The sequence below is a fragment of the Danio rerio genome, chromosome 13 (genome assembly GCF_052040795.2).
Source record: "Danio rerio strain M-AB ecotype USA chromosome 13, GRCz13ab, whole genome shotgun sequence".
Taxonomy (NCBI): Eukaryota; Metazoa; Chordata; class Actinopteri; order Cypriniformes; family Danionidae; genus Danio; species Danio rerio.
The window spans coordinates 23,367,913-23,389,115 of NC_141033.1; the positions used below are offsets into that span (position 1 = coordinate 23,367,913).

Here is a 21,203-nt window from a genome sequence, read left to right on the forward strand (position 1 = left end):
ATATACTACTGTAAGCCACCTTTGGTGAAAACTGTACTGAAAAAATCATACATGAGTAAAACTACCATTACTTGTCTAAAATATAGTGCAAGCAGAGTAAAAGTATTGGTTGTACATATTGCTCAAAGAATGTAAACTTTTCAAAAGTACTCAAGAGTAGTGAGTATTACCCTGTATATAGCTGACGTAATTTGTAGATGTGTGTAAACGTAACATTCTGCTGTGCATTTAGTTATTGCCCAGCAGGCACTCAATGTCATAAGAAGTTAATATTAGGTTAGATTTGGGTTGTGATGTCAGGTGACCAAAATTCAATGTCTAGTCAGCGTCTAAGGACAGCGTTATTTTGATTGTCCAATAATGACATTAAATGATGTTGATTTTTAGTAGATTTTCGGTTGTGTTAGAAAGCGACCAAAATCTAGCCAACATCGTAAAAACTGTTTTGACACTTTCAAACAGTTTGCTGCAATTATAAATCGTCCATGTCTTGAGGTTGTTCATTATTATGGGATTTACCATCTATTTGCAATTTTTTTTTTTTTTTTTTGGGGGGGGGGGTGGGGGGGTTTGCAGGACTTATGTTTTTTTTCTAATCATCATAGACAAGAAAATAAAGTAGTGACTGCAGGTTGAAGGAAAGTAGTGTAGTAAAAGTACAGATACAGCACTAAAAATGTACTCAATGGAAAGTAAAAGTACAAATTTACAAAACTGCTTAGTAAATTACAATTTTTAAGAAAAAATACTCTATTACAGTAGCTTAAGTATTTGTAATGTGTTACTTTACACCCCTATAAATCAATACTATGTACTTTTTTTTCCGAGTTTGCATGGTAACTTGACAAACGTACTAATCCAAATGATTGTTCTCTCTTTTTTCACAGCAAATATATTGAAGGCTTATGTTATCACTCAGGTATACTCAGTCTTTCCCTTACAGTCCAGTACATTAAAACAGTTATGCAAATTATAGCTCCAAGCCATATTATTCGCTCCAGTCAATAGTTCCCTGAAATAAATAACTAAAAACAGCAATTATCATGGAATTGTTTTTCTACAAATATTTGTTCACCACTATTAGATGTTAAATTGCGCTGCTGTTCCAACACCGAGTGCATACATTCCTGAAAATGATATTGGGTAAATAAAGAACTGGCTATGTCTGCTGTAGTCAATGTGGCCCATTCTGAATATTAAGTCTGTCTTGCTAATGCTAACATTCAATACTGTTAGACAGGAAAAAGTCTGGATGAAAAAAAAAAAAAATGAAACAACAGCTGTCACTGGAGAAGTACAGTGTCAAAGTACAATGGTGTACCTTTAAGCTACTAATACTGTATGCATCCATCATGGTTAAATAAAGTTCAAACAATGTGCCTTTTGAAAAAGTGGTTCTCCAGAGACTGCTAGAATCTTTTCAGAGAGTGGATGGATTTCTTTTTCGTGTCCAAACCTGTGACCCCAACAGGAAACTCCCAGAGCAGCAGAGCTCTATCTCTTTGTGAAGTCCAGTGATATGGCAATCGTTTCATCAGCTTCCACCAGATCTGCTGCTACTCCAGATGTAGAGCCAGATGGGAAGGTCTATAGTGTATACTGTAAGTGGATTTGGAGAGTGAGACTGACGATCCATAAGCTCCACTTTCACTTTGACATAAAACACACACAAATAAATATATAATATCATTTGAAGTCATTTCTCAGTCTGCGTACTGTAATACTCTCCTACATTGTCCTTTTTCAGAGATTTTGTCGATAGAGGACTGCCTACAAATGATGTAGTCTTGCATTCCATCTGTGCAGATTTATTTATTTATTTATTGTTCATGTTTTAGTAGGGATTTAGGTCTTAGAAGCTAGGCTGGTAGACTGTAGGTCACAAGTGTCAAACTCAGTTTCTGAAGGGCCGGAGCTCTGCACAGTTTATTTCCAACCCTAATTAAACACACCTGATCAAATTAATTGAGTCCTTCAGGCTTGTTTGAAACCTACAGGTAAGTGTGTTAAAGTAATGTTGGAACGAAACTGTGCAGGGCTGCAGTCTTCCCGGATCTGAGTTTAACACCTCTGCTGTATTTAGAAACTGAAAAATGTGTTCCTCACAAGAGACCCAAAATTTGATTCCAGTAGAGGTAAGTCTTCGGTAAGCAAAACAATCACATAACAGAAAACAGTGCACCTCATATTGTTGTTATGAATTCCCTTCCAGAGTGTGTTGTTAGCTTGATGCTAAGCTAAGGAGGATGTACAGTATACTCTGGTAAACCAGAGATATTTACATTAGATGTCGCCTATGCTATTGTTGTCTATTGGAAGGAATGTGTGAATAGAGCCACCATTTTAGTCCTGGGGAGCGCTCCTTTGAAATGAATGTGGGTCCAAGGTGCAGTGGAGGACTGGCCAGAGATATACACTCATATATACATATATCTATGATCGGGAGTTTTTCTGGTGGTCAGTGTGCAATATTTTTTTTAAATTACGAACATTATCATTTTACAATCAATGGATAAGTGATCGCACGGACATCGCACGCTGATGGATTCCATTGTAATGGAGGTAGTGTTTCGTTTGTTAATGAAGTTCTGTTATGAACAACTTGTTTGCTTAGTCAACAATAATACAAGTTTCTAGCACCGCAGCATCTTGTTGTCATATTTTATTTACATTGTATGCTTATTTTATTCAGCAAAACTAGCATAAGCCTAGTATTTAGTGCGAGTTTGTGCTACTTTGCCTTATGGTCTGGCCAGTAAGAGATTATTTGTTTTTATTTGTTTACTTGTTTAGCACAAAAGTTCGTAATATACAAAACGGTAAAAAAAAAAAAACTATGAAATGTTCTGTTTTTGTGCTTTGTTTTCTTGTTTGCTTGTTAGTACAGTCGTACACAGCGCTGAAGTCCAGCAGCTTCAGATTGGCGTTAGTCTTGACTAGTGCGAATAAATGACTTTTGTCCTGGGAGCATTCAACAAATGTGGTGGCGGTATTGAAGCATACTCAGGGTCCGTATGCGATGTCTAGTGTATATATCTATGCTGGTAAGTACAACAATCATAGCACACAAAATAGTGCACCAAATAAAATGTTGCAGTCGATCTTGACAGAGTTAGCAAGCATGTTGCTAAGCTAATGATGCTAAGCCAAACTGTTAAGCTAAATTATCAAATACCACATCCAAGATCCAGTAATGCATCCCTGTATAGTTTTGCTGCTTTTCTTGTTGTTGTTTTTAGCATGATGCTAAAATATTTGTGTTATACCAGTAATCAAATCAATCATAACACAAACAAGCAGAGTTTTATAACACATCCCTGTAAAGATTTATTTTATTTTTTTTAGCATGCAAACCACTCAATTGGTTTAAAGGTAACAATGCTGTCAAAAAGTTTCATTTTTCTGTACAGAATAATGATTTTAGCCTCATAAAATTTCATTGTCAGGAGTCATGAGTATTAATTTAGGTTTGTTTGTGTGTGTTTTTTTTGTACACTTGGTGTGCCAGTAGCCATTGATTACATTTTGAGAATCAACAAGGACCAATAGTTCAGCTTAGAAATAACTTTAATGTTCTGCTGGAGAAAGCAGTCAACTACGTCCTGCAGAGCTCGAGGGTGAGTAAATGATCAACAATTTTTCAATTCAAATATTACTTTAAGTAATACCACTCCAGTGCCACTCTTACAATTAATATCAGATTTATTCTATACAGTAATCCATCTTCAGACCCTGATTAAATATAATTTTACAGTCTGTACAGGTTTGCTTCATCCAGGGCTATTAAGCTTAAGATGGCTCCCAGGTTGGGTGTCTGGCTCACCCCCAAATCCATTGCCTTGACAACAGTAACTCGCACTACTCACATACTGTAATATCTGCCAAGCTAAACGCAAATAAATAAAAGCTACTAGCAGGCACACCACAGTAGAGTTCCATCTGTGTTTTGTTAATTGATACTGTTACTAAGGATTTTCAATGCAATGACCACATTCTCCCTACTTAGAAAAGGGTGTTGGACCATTTCCAGTAAGACAGGTTTAGTCGGTTGTAGAAAGAGTACTCAAAAAACATACTCAAGCAAAAGGGCTGTTGCTTGCCAAAAATGCACTGCAAGTAGAGCAAGGTATCTGTTATTAATATTCAAATACGAGTAAAATTTTGCCCTTCAAAAGTACATTAGAGTGGCAAGTATGTATGCATTATGAACATTTCTCCACCTCATACGCTGCAAATTAAAAATGTAGCTAACGACAGTGCCAAGTATGTTTTTAAGTGTAAGTTACATTATTTACCATTCACGGAATGTACATTTCAATTCCGAGAACACATTAATATATGCACCTATAATAAGCTGACAGATGTGGAGTGAAATCCGTGTAACCTAAGGGGCAAAAATCTAGCTGTGACAAAATGTTAATGCTAATTATGCTCTTTGAATCCTGACTAAGAAGCTATGAGTGCCCATCGGTTCATCGGTCCTGCAGTTATAGAATACATACAGTCTCTGCATGTGTCTGAAAATGTAGAGAATTTAGTTGTTGTTTAAGGCCATTTAGCGATTTCATCGTGGTCAAAATAGTAAGCTTTCTTCATCTTCTCATCGGTGATGATGTAAACAGTCTCTCAGCCATTGCATGTAACAAATTGGTCTCTGACTGGACACTGGACCACACTGCACATGTTTGCTGCATTTATAAAGTGTGCATGTATTGAAAACAGTCTAATGTGATTTTTCTATGTTCTATTTGATTGGACAGGAATCACTAGGACTGATTATTTTACCTAAACAATCACTGTAGACAAGAAGAAAAGCAAATGACTGCAGGTTCAAGGAAAGTAGTGCAATAAAAGTCAGTGATTCACCGCGAGCCGGTTTAAAACCGATTCAATAATGAAACTATTCAAATGGTAGAAATGTTAAATGACTCGATACATTTTTTTAACAGAGGGGGCGCTGTTTTTATAGGTGCAAACTCACTTTACCTGCACATCAGCGGTGAACAAGAGGTGGGGTGGCTGAATAAGACGACAGCGGTGAAGTGCGCCAGACAAAACTAAAAGACAATCAACAAAAATGCACATAAACCATCAGCACAGTGGAAAAACTACTTTAAAAAAAAATCAAAAAATAAATAATGATAATAATAAGCCAAACCACGCGGACTAGATGATTAGCAGCTCCACTTGCTCCGACAAGTGCCACGGAGATCACACGGTGCATCAGTGTTTTCATAGCGAAAGTGTGAAGTGTTTTTCAGAATGAAAGTTGTTTTGTTACAGAACCAGCTATTAGACTATTTTTACCCTCTCTTTTTCAATTGAATTTATGCATATTTTAATAATTTGCATGTTAATATTAAATATTTAAAAAGCTTGCTAAAAGTGTATCACACTAATACTTATACTATTTAATTATACAAGTAATTTTAGTTGTTCACCTTCATAATTATCTTCCACTCCTCCTGTCTCTTTCCTACTATATGATTAGTAATTTATGATCTTTTTTTTAATGCTATTGACCAGTCCCCTGGAACAGAGGTCCCATTGGCCACCTCTGTACACACTGCTCTTTGGAATAGGAAAGGCTTTCCTATCCACACTAGCCATCTCAGTCCCCAGTAAAAGAGTGTTTTTCAACAGGGTAAATGTGCAAAGACCTCAGCTTATGCCAGAAAACATAGATGTGCTGAAATTTCTTTAAAAAAATGTAAAATTCCAGCACAGTCATCGTTTTAGGTTGAAATGTTAATGAGTGCTCTTTAGTGTGTATTAGGTTGTTTTTAAAATTGCAAATTAGTATTAAGTTTAGTTTTTTTAGGCAGAAAATATATTATTTTGCAAAACATGGGCAACATTTAAGAACGCAATTGAAAGGCTCTTCACCTTAAATTTGTTTTAAACATTTTTGTGAAAAAAATTGTGAGATTAGTACCGTGATCATATCCAATTGTGAGTCAGATGAATCATTACTTTACTACACTGTAAAACCAAAATGTTAAGGAAACTCAAACCATTTGAAGAAACCAATTGCAACAAAAAAATTTAAGTTCAAAAACTAATCCTAATGAGTACTGTAAACTTGATCCATTTGAGTAAGTGAAGCCATTTGAGCACAGTAAAACCCATTAAATGAAGAGAACTCAAACCAGCTGAGTACTGTAAAAACCCAATAAGTTAAGGCAACTCAAACTGTTTGAGGAAACCAATTGCTACAAACCATTTTTGTTGAAAAACTAATCTATATGAGTACTGTAAACTTTTAACATTAAATAATTAAGTTGAAGTAATGAGGTATGTAATAAACTCGTTACCTTCAACACTGAGTTCAAAACTCTTGTCAAATGAGTAGAATTAACTTTCAGTAAATTTAAAATTAACTACACTCAATGCATTTGATAAAGTTGACTGTTGGGTTTTACGGTGTAGTAAAAGTACAGTTACAGCTCTAAAAAAACCATTTAATAAAAGTAAAAACTACTTAATAAAGAACAATTCCTGATGAAAAATACTCAATTTACAGTAATTTTATTGTTTGTAATATGTTATATTACACCTTTGGGTTTAGTGTCTACACATTCTTCTTACTTGAATTGAGCCTGAACTTCAGACTAACAACAGGCCTGGGCTCCTTTGTTCATTTAAGTGGCCAATGATTAACCAGGAGCCTGCAGACTTATAAAGCAGGCAATCACAGTTCACCGCTATTCGTATTTTTATTTATTTTTTTCTAAGAGTCTATGCCAGTGGTCACCAAACTTGTTCCTGGAGGGCCGGTGTCTTGCAGATTCTTGCTCCAACCCTAATCAAACACACCTGAACAAGCTAATCAAGGTCTTGCTGGGTATACTTGAAACATCCTGGCAGGTGTGTTGAGGCAAGCTTGAGCTAAACCCTGCAGGGACACCGGCCCTCCAAGACCGAGATTGGTGACCCCTGGTCTATGCCATCAACTTCAAATACTTTGGGAAAATCCAGAGAAGTACTTTTTGTTATAGTTTTAAACACCATGGTTTTATCCTTCCATGAGTGGGTTTGGCGTAATAGTGGCTTTGTTTACAGGCGTACTGCTATGTATGCTAAACCTACATTTCCCCCTAAAAATACCTGTGGAATTCGACCAATCATTAAACTCCAATATAAGTGTTTTGAAATTGGCATACCTTCTGCATCAGACATTCAGATTTTACTCGATGGGTGTAACGTCTGAGCTTACACCCTGTCCACTGGCTTACTCTCTTTCTCTTTCTCTCTCTCTCTCCATTAAAAAATAACATTTTTAATTTATATAATCTTTGGCACCTCATTACCTCGGAAAGTGTTAACAGTAATGTTCCCTGCGCCTCGATTGAAAGAATCTCATTTTACGCAAGTTTTGTGACTTCCTCTCATTAATGGAGTAGTCTCTAGTACATCCTGGGGGGGTTCACTGTACAATGAAACACAGGCTTTATATTGAAGTGCTGATTGGTTTGTAGGGGATGCTTGTACCTGTCACTCAGACAAATGACTTGTCTCCTCTGGATCAGCCTGATGCGCATTAGAGCCCATTCACTGCATCTGATAATGCCCTTGAAACTGCCAGCCATCAGCTTTAATGTGGCGTGCGAAAAACGAGCAAGCATTCGAGTGCGTGTTTGCTACATGTTTATGTATTGTTGCAAATGTTTTTGGAGGGGCGTGCCGATCCCAAAGGTCTTCCAAGTGGGGGAGTTGCTGTGGAAATCTGTTGTGACTAACACTTCCATGCAGAACTGGTTGTTTTTGTGCATGAAGCATACCGATGTGACAGATTATGTGAGCTGCAGGTCATGATTAGGCCAACGGTTTAATCATCCGTAATCACAGGCGTGGAGCTCAAGGAGCCACAATATCTGTAATGCTGTCTTTTATAGACTGGGTTGAGGTCACCGACTGACATGGGGGCTGTTCACCACTGGGGGATTATGGGAGTCATTTACCTTGAGCTTGACGGTGCCAGTTGTTTAACCTAAAACCTCCAATCCAATTAGAGCCGGATGCTCAGCCTAGATCTGCCTCACACAGACCTCGTGGTGACCTACATATTATAGACTGTGCAGGGTTATGTTCGCTTTAAATCTAATGTGATTAAATGCATCTATACTGCATACTGTAGGTGTATTTGAGCGGTTGCCAGTCGTTCTGCTTATAAGAGACCAGTCACTGGCTCCACAGCTGCAAAGCATACTGTATAGATTGCAGACTTGAATAGTTATTTTCATATACAGTTTTTGGTTCTAAATGGGAATATCAGTGTGTTGTGTAACTACCATGCTTGAAGTTTGATGACTTGTGCTTGTATGTTTTATTTGAATTGCTTCTTCAAAGCTGCTGAATGAATCGGATAATTAAAATGGAGTAAATACAGCTGTCTTTTCAAAAGGTTGTCAGTGTGAGGGCGTCACATCAAGCATTTTTGGTATTTTCAAGAGATGACTTATTTCAATTCGAGTTTTTGTTGAAGGTCACATTAAAATTCACTTGGAAACACTTTACATAGCCTTCGTTATTTAGTTTTGCTACTTTTCAAACAGGCTATGAGAGCCAAAGAGAGCTATTTGCCAAAGCCATTTGTCAATCGTATATTTGCAACTTTTAATAAAAAAAATATATATAATTATCCATCCATTTTTTCCATCCGTCCAATAATTGAACTTAATTTAATTTGCGCAAAAGTTGTTAAAGTACATTAAACCTTGAACATTCTCTGTGGTGCAGAATTCAATATGTTATCCTTTGTGTAATCCTTAGAGCAGGGGTGCTCAAACTTTATCTTATAAAGGGCCAGTACCCAAGCTTAATTGAGAGCTGTGGGTTGGAAGTAAACATCGCAAACTGTATTACATTAAGATTGCTATGGGTAATTTTCTAATTTATTCCATAACATTAAAAAAGAAATAGAAAAAAAATACATCAACCGTATTTATTAATGCATTCAAATTTTGGATATTACAATATGTTTATTGTTGTAATGAATGTATTGCAATAAAACCATAAAGAAAATTACACTTATAAAACAAAGGAGTTTAATTCTGAATACACTTGTCATGCTTAACCTGCCTTTGCCTTGATTTACACGCTGATGTCTTCTGCTTTGTCTCCTATTTGTTTCGTGACAGCATGTATATATTTTTCAAAATCTGATTCATTTACAACATTTAAATAAAACATTTAATTTCAGTTATCCTTTTTGTCGCTCAACAATGAAACAAACAAAAAAAACATTCATGTAAATGAGAATCTTTGTTAAAGGCATTCCCCAACTCTTCCCAATCATTTTCCCACTGGCAGGCCAAATCAAATGGCCAACTTTGGCCCGCAGGTCCTAGTTTGGCCATCGCTGCCTTAGTGGAACAAAAATTGAGTATTCACTTTATTTTACAATGTTGAAGTAAACACTTTTCATTTCTAATTTATTTGTCAATGGATAAATGACAAGTAAACAGTCAGACTATGTGAAGTTTATTATTAAACTAATTTCAAGAGGAGCACATGCTTATGACTGATCACGGCTTGTCCCGCATTAGCTAATACATGATTCACCAATCTGCTAAATCACTATAAATAAACAAGGTTTCTTACTTCAGTTATCTACACGTTGAAGAATCCCTCCTTCCACCCCTACTTTCCCTTTATAGGGTGGCTTGGTGGCCCAGTGGTTATCAATGTTGCCTAACAGGAGGAATCACACTGTTTCAAGTCCTTAACAAGGCAGTTGACATTTCTGTTTGGAGTTTACATGTTCTCCCTGTGCTTGTGTGGGTTTCCCTCTGGTTCTCCGGTTTCCTCCCACAGTCCAAAAACATGCGTCTTAAGTGAATTGACCAATTTAAATTGGCACTACAGTTAAGCTTTTAATCAGCAGTATATCTATATATAGCAATTCCTAATTTGTCATTATTTCTATTTAAGGAGGGAGTTCTTGAGATGTACCTGAGCTCAAACTTCCCTCTCGCCCTGCAAACGGGAGAGAGCCCCGGGCTCAACGATCTTATGAGCCTAGGGCTCTCTGCTGAGACAATATGCCAAACAAACTTTAGAGTCAATAATCAGCTATGTGTAAACTGTTGGATTGCAGAGCAAAACTGTATATTCATGATAATAAATTCAAGTAAATTATAATATGATGAGAAAATACAAGTTGACAATGACAATCAGCTTTTATTAATGGTTAAAAATCAATGAAAATGAATTGACCAGAAATCTCAAAGTTTTTAGGTTACATTGGCCACACAAGCTTTTACGTAAAAATAAATAAATAAATAAATAAATAAATAAAAATAATAATAAAAAATAATGGATATTTCCAGTTTACAGGGTTGAAATATCCATAGGTGCAAGAAACAGTTGTAGACAATGCATTCACTTTGAATACATGTCATGTAAAAGATTTTTGTAAACTTGGATATCTTTACTAAAACAAAATGTGTATTGTACAGCTCTGTATGGAAAGTCACCAAGCCTACAAAGTCTAAAGTCCTAAATGAAGCGTAAAAGCATTTGATGCGTTGTGATGTATAGCATTTTGTGCTCTTCAGCTTCCTGTCCAAGCCTACCTTAACCCCCCCATGACCTTACACACTACCTCTTATATCTTTTATTTGTACTTTTCAGACTTCATGTTGACCTTTTGCAGAGTGTCTGAAATGTCAGCAGCACATAGACGGTCTGCGATCTCAATATATGGTGGCATTTCTACAGTCAGATGCTATTGGGGACTGTGCTGTTGCTGGCAATTTCAATTTTTACCAGCATTGTTGAGCTTAAAGGGATAGTTCACCCCCTAAAAAATAAAGATTTACATGTGATTTACTGTTCCTTAGGTGGTTATAAACATCGAGTTTTTGTTAAGAATTTATTTTGATGGTCCCTATTGTAAATTTTGTTGACTAAAAGTTGCATTGCAAGTACATGCCAGTTCATTCTCATTTGAGTATTAGTAGACTGTTTGCTTAATTTCTGTTGATACTGCTCCTCCAACACATTTAACTGACTATAAAAAAAATTTTACAAGTACATGTCAACTTACACTAACAATAACCCTAACCCCAACCTAACAGTCAACCTATAATCTAATGAGAATTAGTTGGCATGTAGATGCAATGCAACTTAAATTTAATAAAATGCGGGATCATCAAAATAAAGTGATTGCGAGTTTTTTTTTTTTCTGTTAAACACAGAAGAAGATATTTTGAAGAAAGCTAAAAACCTGTTATCATTTAATTTATAGTACTGTAAGAAAAACAAATACTATTAATACTACTACTATTATGACTAATACTAAGTCATTGGTTACAGGTTTCCAGATTTCTTCAAAATATCTTACACTCAAAATTGACTTGTCGCTTGTTAAAACTACTGATTTAAAATGTTGAAACAACGTCAATTCTAAGTTTTTTTGAGGGACAACTTAATTTTTTTTATGTTCAATCCACCTAAAACATGAAGGAATTGTGTGGAACCCAGCGTTTTTCACAGTGTATTTAGTCAAAACCCATTTATCTCTTTAACAGGCATCATGACCACCTGGTGTACGTAGAAGCATAGTTCCTGGTTGTGCTCTATTCCCATGTATCCCCCTATGCCTTATTCCTTTCGAACACTCCAACAATAAAACTTGGAATAATTTAAGGGTTAAATTTAAGGGATTTAAAAAAATAATTTAATTAAAGTCCTCTCTTTTAGGTGTAATTTACTTTCAAAGTATTTTTTACAGTTTAGTTTTAGCGATCTTCATATTGACAATTGAGCTCTCTTTGTAGTGCACTATGAAAGCTTTTGTCATTTTGAACGCAGCCGTGGCTCATTACTAAAGCCATAGATGACCTATTAATTAAAAGCGGAATTTACGTTACGTCTCCAAATCTTGTAAAAACAAAAAACATAGCATACATTAATGCTTTAAATTTATAGTAGGTTATTTATTAAGAAATGTGTCTGTAGCCTACTGGATATGACATGGGCCTAGTGGTTAGAACATTTCTGCAGTGGTTTGAATGTCACAGTTGTAAAAGTAGAGTTTTCAAAAAATGTAATAAAAGTTAAATAATATCCTACTTGATGATGATGATAGTAATAATAATAATAATAATAATAATAATAATAATAATAATAATAATAATAATTATTATTATTATTATTATTATTATTATTGTTACTTAATAAATGGCCCACTGTAAATTACAACCGTTAACAATTTCTATGATTTATATATGAGATTAGAATACATGTTAGCTAAGTGCTTTGATGTTTTAACATAGAATATGGCATATTCTAAGCAAAAATATGGCATATATGCGCTTTATGGCATATGTGCAGTCTAAAAAAGTTGTTACTCTGTTACTTCGTTTAGAACATCATTGTGGATGTTTTACGTAATAACTAATGTGGTTTAATTATATACGTTATAACTAATGTGGGTCTGTGACAGAGAAACCACTGATTTGGGGAAACACTCATTACTACATTATTCATTTCCCAACGTATGCATCATACTATGATAGTTCAGCCATGAGTTATGTTGTTGTTTGGGAAGTGCACCCCGGGCTGACCTTGTTTCCATAAGCTATCATTATTATTTTAATTGCTTATTACTATTTATCAGAGTTGTTTCAGTACATTATCCAATGCAAGGGTGGGCCAAAAAAATTGTCAAGGAGTGCAGAAGAAAGAACATAGTAAAGGTTTAAAACAAGTAAGGCATGAGTAAATTTTGACAATTTTCCTTTTTTTGGTGAACTATCTCTTTAAGGACATTTTATTTTTGTCTTGGTATTGTGTGATGTTTGTTTTTGTTTGTTTTGTCCAATACTCTCCTGATCTATTCTGATTCTGGGGGGAAAAGCCCCTTTCAGCCTTTACATGCAACACTGGATCTAAGCTTTTCATTTATTTGTACATCAGTCTATAAAGGCTGAGGCATGTTTGGTTTTTTGTAAAGTGTTCATATGGACAAGTAGACCTGAATTCTCCAAACCATGGCCCTAATTTCTCTAAAAACTGGACTGTTTCTTTTGAGGTAGAAAACATGGGAGATGGCGGTGTCCATCTGGTGGATGTTTGTGTGAGTGTTTGACATGTTTACGTCGAGAGATGATTTAGTGAATCCTGAGTTTGTTTGGCTTCACACAGTGAATTGTTTGCTTTGGGTATTAAATAATGGAGCATTCTAATGGGAGCAGCTGTCAGATAGGATCTTAATGTTGTCAGATACACAGAATACAAAAGAATCTGATATCAGCATGGTGAATGGAAGCAGCTGTGCGCGAGATGGTCGGGATGGGTTAAAAAAAAAAAAAAACATTCAAAGATAAAACTGGTGCCAAAAGCTTAGAGACTGTATTTATGTAGCTTCTTTTTCTTTTGGCAACATGTATGGATGTTTATTAAATGTAATAAAATATAAATATATAAAATGTACGGCATAGTAATGAAACAAATTAAAACCTGAGGGTTTTTATTTTATTTGGCAAACAAGGGCAATGTTGTTCATTTGTTCATTCATCCATTCCTTCATTTATTTGTTTCTGTCGTTCATTCATTTTTTTTCATTCATTCATCCATTCATTGATTCATTTTTTCATTCATCCATTCAATATTTTTTCATTTATTCATTTTTTCATTCATTAATTTTTTTCATTTTCTTTCATTCATTCATTCATTCATTCATTCATTCATTCATTCATATTTTTCATCTTCATTCAATTTTTCTTTCATTGATTTGTTTTTCAGTATTTTTTCATTAATTCATTAGTTTTTTTCATTCATTCCTTCATTCATAATTATTTTCATTATTTTTTATTCATTTTTGATTAATTCATTGATTCATTCATTTTCCATTCACTTTCATTCATTTATTTGATTTTTCATCCATTAATTTCTTCCTTCTTTCCTTATTCCTTACTTACTTTAATTTTTTCATTCATTCATTTATTTTTCATTCATTCATTTATTTTTTAATTATTTTTTCATTCATAATTTTTTTATTCATTCCTTCATTTATTATTTTTCCATTATTTATTCATCATTTTTCATTCATTTTTGATTGATTCATTCATTCATTTTTCAATTCACTTTTTCATTAATTTATTTGATTTTTCATCAATTCATTTATTCCTTCTTTTCTTCCTTCCTTACTTACATTCATTCATTCATTTATTCTTTATTTTATTCATTCTTTTTTTATTCTTGTTTTTTCATCTATTCCTTCCTTCATTCATTCATTTTTTTCATTCATTAGTTATTCATTATTTTCTTCATGTTTTCATTGATTGATTGATTCATTCATTCATTTTTCTTTTAATAGTTTTTTCATTCATTCATTTTTTCATTCATTCATTTGTTCATTCGTTTAATTATTCATTCATTCATTTCACACAGGCAAGTGTTATATTTCATGACACCCCCCCCCCCCCCAAAAAAAAATCTATATGTCTTGCATCACTTTTAGATAATGCATTTTTAATATGATTGTTTATTTATGTAGTGATTACTGATCACTTCATGTCTTTTGTCTAATTATATTTAAACAGCAATTATCATATATAATACCTAGTCCGTTATAACAATGTAAGTGTAAGGTCTTGTTAATATGCGGCATCATTTTAGGCCATGACAGTGTACTCATTTCTAATGACAGCTCAGAGTCTGTATCACGCAACACCTGTCACAAGCCTGCAAGACTTGCTATCCGGTAGCGAACTCAACACCTCCTCACTTCTTTTGACAGGTTCCAACTCACCAATTTAGCTCTTCACAAAACCTTCAGCTTGAATAATCTTGAGATGTTTCCTCATAGAAATAGTCTTGTGAAAATGTTTTCCGCTCCGCTAGTGGTACCAGATGGAATTGCAAATTGAATGATCGTCTCCAAACAGGTGGATGTTTAATTATGATGCATTTTACAGCTCATTCAAATATGCTTGCAGTGTTTGCATGATTATTTATTAACAGTTTATTCTTGCATTTTTTATAACATATATTCAATATTGAATGTTTGGTCTGCCTCGGATGTTACGAATACACAATCAGAAGCAACTAAAATTAAAGCCAAACATAATGAATATTCATTAACACTTTAGTTCATTAACAGTAAGTTACATCACTTTTAAAGTTGATGCAGTACATTCTCGGAAATAAAGCTACAAAATCTGTCACTGCAGTGGTACCTTTTCAAAAGGTACATTTTTGTTCCTAGCAGGTCCTTAAAGGTACATATTAATACCTTAAATGTACAAATGTGAACCTTAAAGGTACAAAAGTGTATCCTTAAGGTACTATTGTTCACCTATGTGCATTTAAACAGTTGTTTTTCATTCATTCATTTTCCTTCGGCTCAGTCCCTTTATTCATCAGAGTGTACCGCCAACTTATCTAGCATATGTTTTTACACAGCAGATGCTCTTCCAGCTGCAACCCAGTACTGGAAAACTCCTATACACTCTCACATTTACACACCTGCCTGTATGCCCCATGTCTTTGAACTGTGAGGCAAATCAGAGCACCCGGAGGAAACCCCCGCAAGCATGGGGAGAACATGCAAACTCCACACAGAAATGCCAACTGACCCAGCCTGGGACTTGAACCAGCGACCTTCTTGCTCTGAGTTGACAGTGCTAACTACTGGGCCACCGTGTTGCCCCACAGTTTTTATTAAACTAATTATTTTTTTTTTACCTTAAGTACACTGACATACTTTTACCGAAGTCTATAGTGCAGATATTATACAGCACCATAGCTCGCTGGCTCTACCTTCACCAATTGTCAGCCATATTGAATTTATGTGGTCATAAAAAATACATCAACGCATTAAGAGGACAGTTATAAAACATTATGGGGAAGGGTCAAAGATAATCACCTGTGGTGTTTTGGATTAAACATCACATCCTGAATGGGTAATTTATTTTAATTGTAGCAGACAACATGGCTTTATAGTTAAACCTTAAATAGAGTATATGTGTTATGAGTGTTGTGCTTTATATTTAAGGAATAGTGCACTATTATCACATTCACTATTACACTGACATTTCGATTTACAAATTTTTATAGGGTAAGTGGCTGCAAATAATTTATATAGGCAAAATTTAGACAAATTAAATTTAGTAATGTTCAGCTTAATTTGATTGTTTAAATTCAGCCTATACAAATTGTTTGCAATAGTTTACCTTAAAAAAATGTAGTAAATCTACTGAATCCATTTTATTGGATTTCATATAGTGGCAATGGCTAATGAATAACATTAAGTAATGAATAACGTTCAGTTCATAAATAGTTTTTTTTAGTGATCGTGATCTAGAATAAATTGTCAAAATCAAATTTGACTATTTTTATTCTGCTAGTGCACTTTATTTTTAGATTAACAATTAATATAACAATTAATAAACCAAAACTAGTATGTTTTGATAATCTTCAATCAAAGTCTGACCATTTCATGTTAGCGTTGAAAATTTCACCAACTTCCGATTTACGCTTTTACTTATTACCAAATGGATTGTTAAACTTTCCAAAGTATACTGACAGTGCAGCATAATTTTGTATACCATGAACTTCAGGAGCTGCCGTCACTTCCTGGCTGTAAGCTTTAATGACTGTTCATACGCAACAGAAGAGACTTGTGCCCCACACATGAATCCCCTGAGACCTACAAGTCTGTACCACTACCGCTGGTTAAGCTTTTACACCACTTAATGAGATGGAAAGGGCTTGAGAGGGAAAGAGAGAGCCTGGAGACATCGACTTTCATCAATGCCTTGTTTTACACTGAGAACTATGATGAGCACAGAAAGGCATAAGAAAAGTATTTTGTTCGTTAATGTCAAATGTAGATGATGGCAGATTTTCTCCCACTTAGACTTAATTCATTTTACGGAGAAGTCAAAAAAAAAAGGAGAAAGAAGAAGAAATGTAAATAATGCTACATTTGCTATAGGCATACATTTCACAGTCACTAATGAGCTTACATTGCAAGATGGAGGCAGAATGTATTTGGACATTCAAGTCAGATTTAAAAATGAATGAATGCCATTACATTAGACAGCAACATATTAAACTAAATCACATTTGTTTTAAAGGGGGTGTGAATTAGGAAAACAAATTATCCTTGATCTTTTGACATATAAGGTCATCAAAGTCAAAGTCAGCTTTATTGTCAGTTCAAACCCTTATGTAATACTTACTTACTTATGCCCTCCACCCCTTCCGGGGCATGGGCCGCCAAAGGTAGATCTCCAGAGGTTCCTGTCCTGGGCCATTCTTTCTACTTGTCCCCAGGTGTAACCCATCCTTGTGATGTCTGCGTCGAGGTCGCGTCGCCAGGTGTTTCTTGGACGGCCTCTCTTCCGCTTCCCTTTGAAGTGTTAATTTGAATTATTGACACTTGTAATTTAATAAATCTGAATTTTTATATGTCGTTAAATATTGTTTTGAATTTCTTAATTTGAATTTCTTATTTTGAATTTGAATTTCTTAGTTTAAATTTCATAACTTGAACATTTGAAGTTTTCAAGGCTGAGTTTTTATAGACATATTTTCAAACTTCATTTTTTGGGGGGTTCTGAATTCATTGACTGCAGATATCCGGTTTGTAAAAATACTGTTTCAAATTTTCAAGATAAAGAAATTCAAAACATCAAATTTAATATTCTACAATTAAAAAACAAAACAAAAATCAGATCGTCATATTCAGATTTAGCAGAAAGTGGGGCAAGGGTGATCAACAGGGAATAGTAGACGATCACCGAATCACTTCCCTCTGCTTGATTCATGGTTTTGGACGAATTACAGCAGGGGTGCTCAATCCTGTTGTGTCCTCTTGAGCCTTACAGTCACTAGTAAATTCACGCAGCTCTGTGATTGAACACAAAAACACAGAAAATCTGAAGTATGAAACTACATCTATAAATTTCTTAAATTTCAGATGTTCAATATTAAGTTAAGAAATTCAAATTCAAATTAAGAAATTCTAATTCAAAGCAATTTTTAATGGCATATAAAAAACTGATTCAGTAAATTACAATTGTCAATAATTCAAATAAACACAATTAAAATTCAAAATGTTTTGGCATATTATTAGCTCCATACATGTACAGGACATACAGAGAATCAAAATTGAGAAAAAAACTGTAAACAATATAATTACACTTAAGGGCATATGGCAAGGAGTGCAGACCAGAGTTGTACTGATGCAAAACAGTATATAGTGCAAAATAAAAAGTCATTGTTCTAGAAACTCCTGTATATTATCATTTATAGTTTTACTACAGATTATGGCAAACATTACTTTAATTTTTCGTGATTTATGTTCTAGTTATGCTGATATTATATGCTATTAACAGACCACTTGCCACAGCCATGTCACCCTGCACCTCAAGACCGCTTAGCCTTCTAAGGAGGGCTGAGCCTGGTCAGTACCTGGATGGGAGATCATATGGGGAAACTAGATTGCTGTTGGAAGTGTTGTTAGAGAGGCCAGCAGGGGATGCTCAACCTGTGGATGTGTGAGTCCTAATGCCCTAGTAAAGTGAAGGGGACACTATACTGTCAGTGGGCACCGTCTTTCCTGGCTAAATTCCCTCCATCAGCCCTTACCGATCATGGCCTCCCAATCATCCCCAAAAGGCTCTGTCTCTCCACTCCACCTATAGCAGGTATGTGGTGAGCACACTGGTGCCGTTGTCATGTGGATGCTGCACACTGGTGGTGGTGTGGAGAGACCCCCTATGATTGTGAAGCGCTTTGGGTGTATGGCCATACACAATAAATGTGCTATATATATACACACATTACTTACTTACACTTGAAAATGCTTTGCATCTTTGTATTTACTAGATTTAATATGTATGTGTTTGAGTGAAATGTTAATATATATATTTATTCTATACATGTTTGCTAGCATTTATTAAAAATAATTAATAAAATCATTGTCATTTAGAACAACGTTTCTCTTATTTAATGTAAAATAAACTAATTTTTCCAGAGATGCAAAAAGTCATCAATATGACAAACAAAAAAACATACTATTGAACTTTCTTAACTCTTGTGATGTAAAAAAAACAAAACATTAGTTTCGTGTTTAAAAAAATAAACAGCGCTTTTGTTATCTTGAATAAATACTTATTTTAAATGTGGAAGAAATGTCATCAGTAATCTGCAGAACAAAACAAAGAACAACTACAAAACAGAATTAGCATATTTTAATTAAAAAAGTGCAGCTTATGACTCAAGTTTTTAGCACAACATAACAATCACGTATTTACAGTAACTTGAGAGACATTTTGTGTCGAACACTATCAGCTTTGTGTACTGTTAAGTCTAAATACAAGCTTAATAAATAGGTGCTATAACCCACCTTCAGCTTTCCTTTGTCTCCAAGTGGAAGTGTTGGCTCTCTATCTGATGATAAAAGCTGATGTCAGACGTGTTGGCATTCAGGTAGTCTCTTGCACACTCATGAATATTCCTGAGGGAGTGACTGGAGGGACTGCTTGTCCAAGGTAAGAGTGACAGCGAGAGGGATTTAGTGCTGACAGGGGCTATTTCGCTGCCACAGACCAGATCAATAAGGATTCTGCTGTCTGCTGTTACTTGCTGGCCGTCACACACATGCAGAGAGGGTGTGGAAGAGTGAGATTATATATTCTATATTCTCCTTCTTATACTTTCCAGGGGCTTTATTTTCCATCGACATTCAATAAAGGTAACTGAACCTACACATTTAACAAAGCTATCAGAGAATTCCAGAACATACCTGCTGGCGCATGTGTTGCAACTGGATACGTGCCGTCCCGAACAGGAACTCAGCCTGGCAAGGTCGCCTGGGCCCATCTGTCACCTAACTATAGTTACCAAGTTGCAACCAGAGTCGGTTCACTCTCTCCTTATGCCCTTGCCTCAGAAGCAGGAATACCAAACTAAGCAAAGAGCTAAACAAATAATGATAGTTTAACAGGACTCTAAGTTTAACATATACATTTTTCATTCTCTGTATTATTCGTAGAATGTTGATATAATATGATACTATAAGTTTGCCAAAGTTGGACAGCTTATTTAAATTGTACTGTATACATGTAGGCCCTGTTTCCATCAGTTATTAAAGCAGTGCTATGTAAGGTTTAACTTTAAATTGTTTTAATTAAAAATTAAAAGTCTCTAAATAATGAGAATTTAAATAAATCGAACTGGATTTAACTTAAATATGCTTATATGAGCCACAATCAATATGCAAAAAAAAAATAAAATAAATAAATGTGCTGGCATTACATTTACTTTTTTATGAAGGTATTTACACCTTCTTAAAGTTTTATCAAATACACTTTTTCATTTTTCCTTATTATAATATGTTATAATGTGATTACTATGACTATGTGTGTTTGGATTTGATGAAGATGCTTCCCTGTTTTTAATCAAAAAAGGAACACAAATAAAATGATTTACAAAGCATAGTCTCCACTTTCATTTCGCAAAACTGAAGTTAATAAAGCACTTATTAACATACAAAGTAACTATTATGATATGCCTGAATAATAAGATATATACATGTTAACTACACACTATGAAATTTTTATTAGGCATTAGCAAATGGTGAATTCATTATTTGTTCTACATGGATGTTAGTAAGCCGTTTATAACTGCAGATACAAATGCTCTTTTCTTGACTTAGAAGCACATTTGAAATGTGTTTAATAAATGTATTTTCATACTTTGTTACTAATTAATAATTCATGACTACATTTAGTATTGCATTATTTACAAATAATTTGTATTTAAGAGTAGTAGTTGTTTTAAGATCATTCAGGATGAGTTAGTAAATGATTAATAAACTATTAAAATCAACATTTATATGTAAATAATGAGGCATATGCTAATAGTTAATGTGTATGTTAATAAATGCTTTATTAACTCAACTTCATTTATTTGCGTGACCTAATCTAAAGTGAGGACTATTTACACTTTATAACTCTCTTACAAATGACAAAGGCTCACTATCAATTGAACAATACTTTGGTAACACTTTATAATACCTAGACACTATGAATCATTAATTAAGCATTAGGAAATAGTGAATTCATTATCTGTTAAGCATTAACTACATTAACTGATGATAGTAAGCAGTTAATAACTGCCAATATGATTGCTCTATTGTTGACTTCTAAGCACATATATGCATGCATGCTTAATAATTGTAT

General features: G+C 34.5%; 1 protein-coding gene and 1 long non-coding RNA gene across 8 annotated transcripts in view; one reads left to right on the forward strand and one right to left on the reverse strand.

Moving 5' to 3' along the window:
- The window catches only part of nrg3a (neuregulin 3a), a 600,385-nt gene that overhangs the window by 134,136 nt on the left and 445,046 nt on the right, over window positions 1-21,203 (forward strand). The gene's annotated exons all lie outside the window — the stretch shown is intronic.
- LOC147841052 (uncharacterized) lies at window positions 551-19,672 on the reverse strand. 3 transcript variants are annotated; one of them, XR_015505904.1, is made up of 4 exons: window positions 19,367-19,672; window positions 17,196-17,865; window positions 4,987-5,057; window positions 551-1,650 (listed from the first exon to the last, which is right to left on the reverse strand). It is a non-coding gene; the product is annotated as an uncharacterized LOC147841052 (long non-coding RNA). The 3 variants fall into 3 exon arrangements; XR_015505903.1 differs by having other exon boundaries at window positions 551-1,599; window positions 19,367-19,473; XR_015505905.1 differs by having other exon boundaries at window positions 17,196-17,365; window positions 19,367-19,467.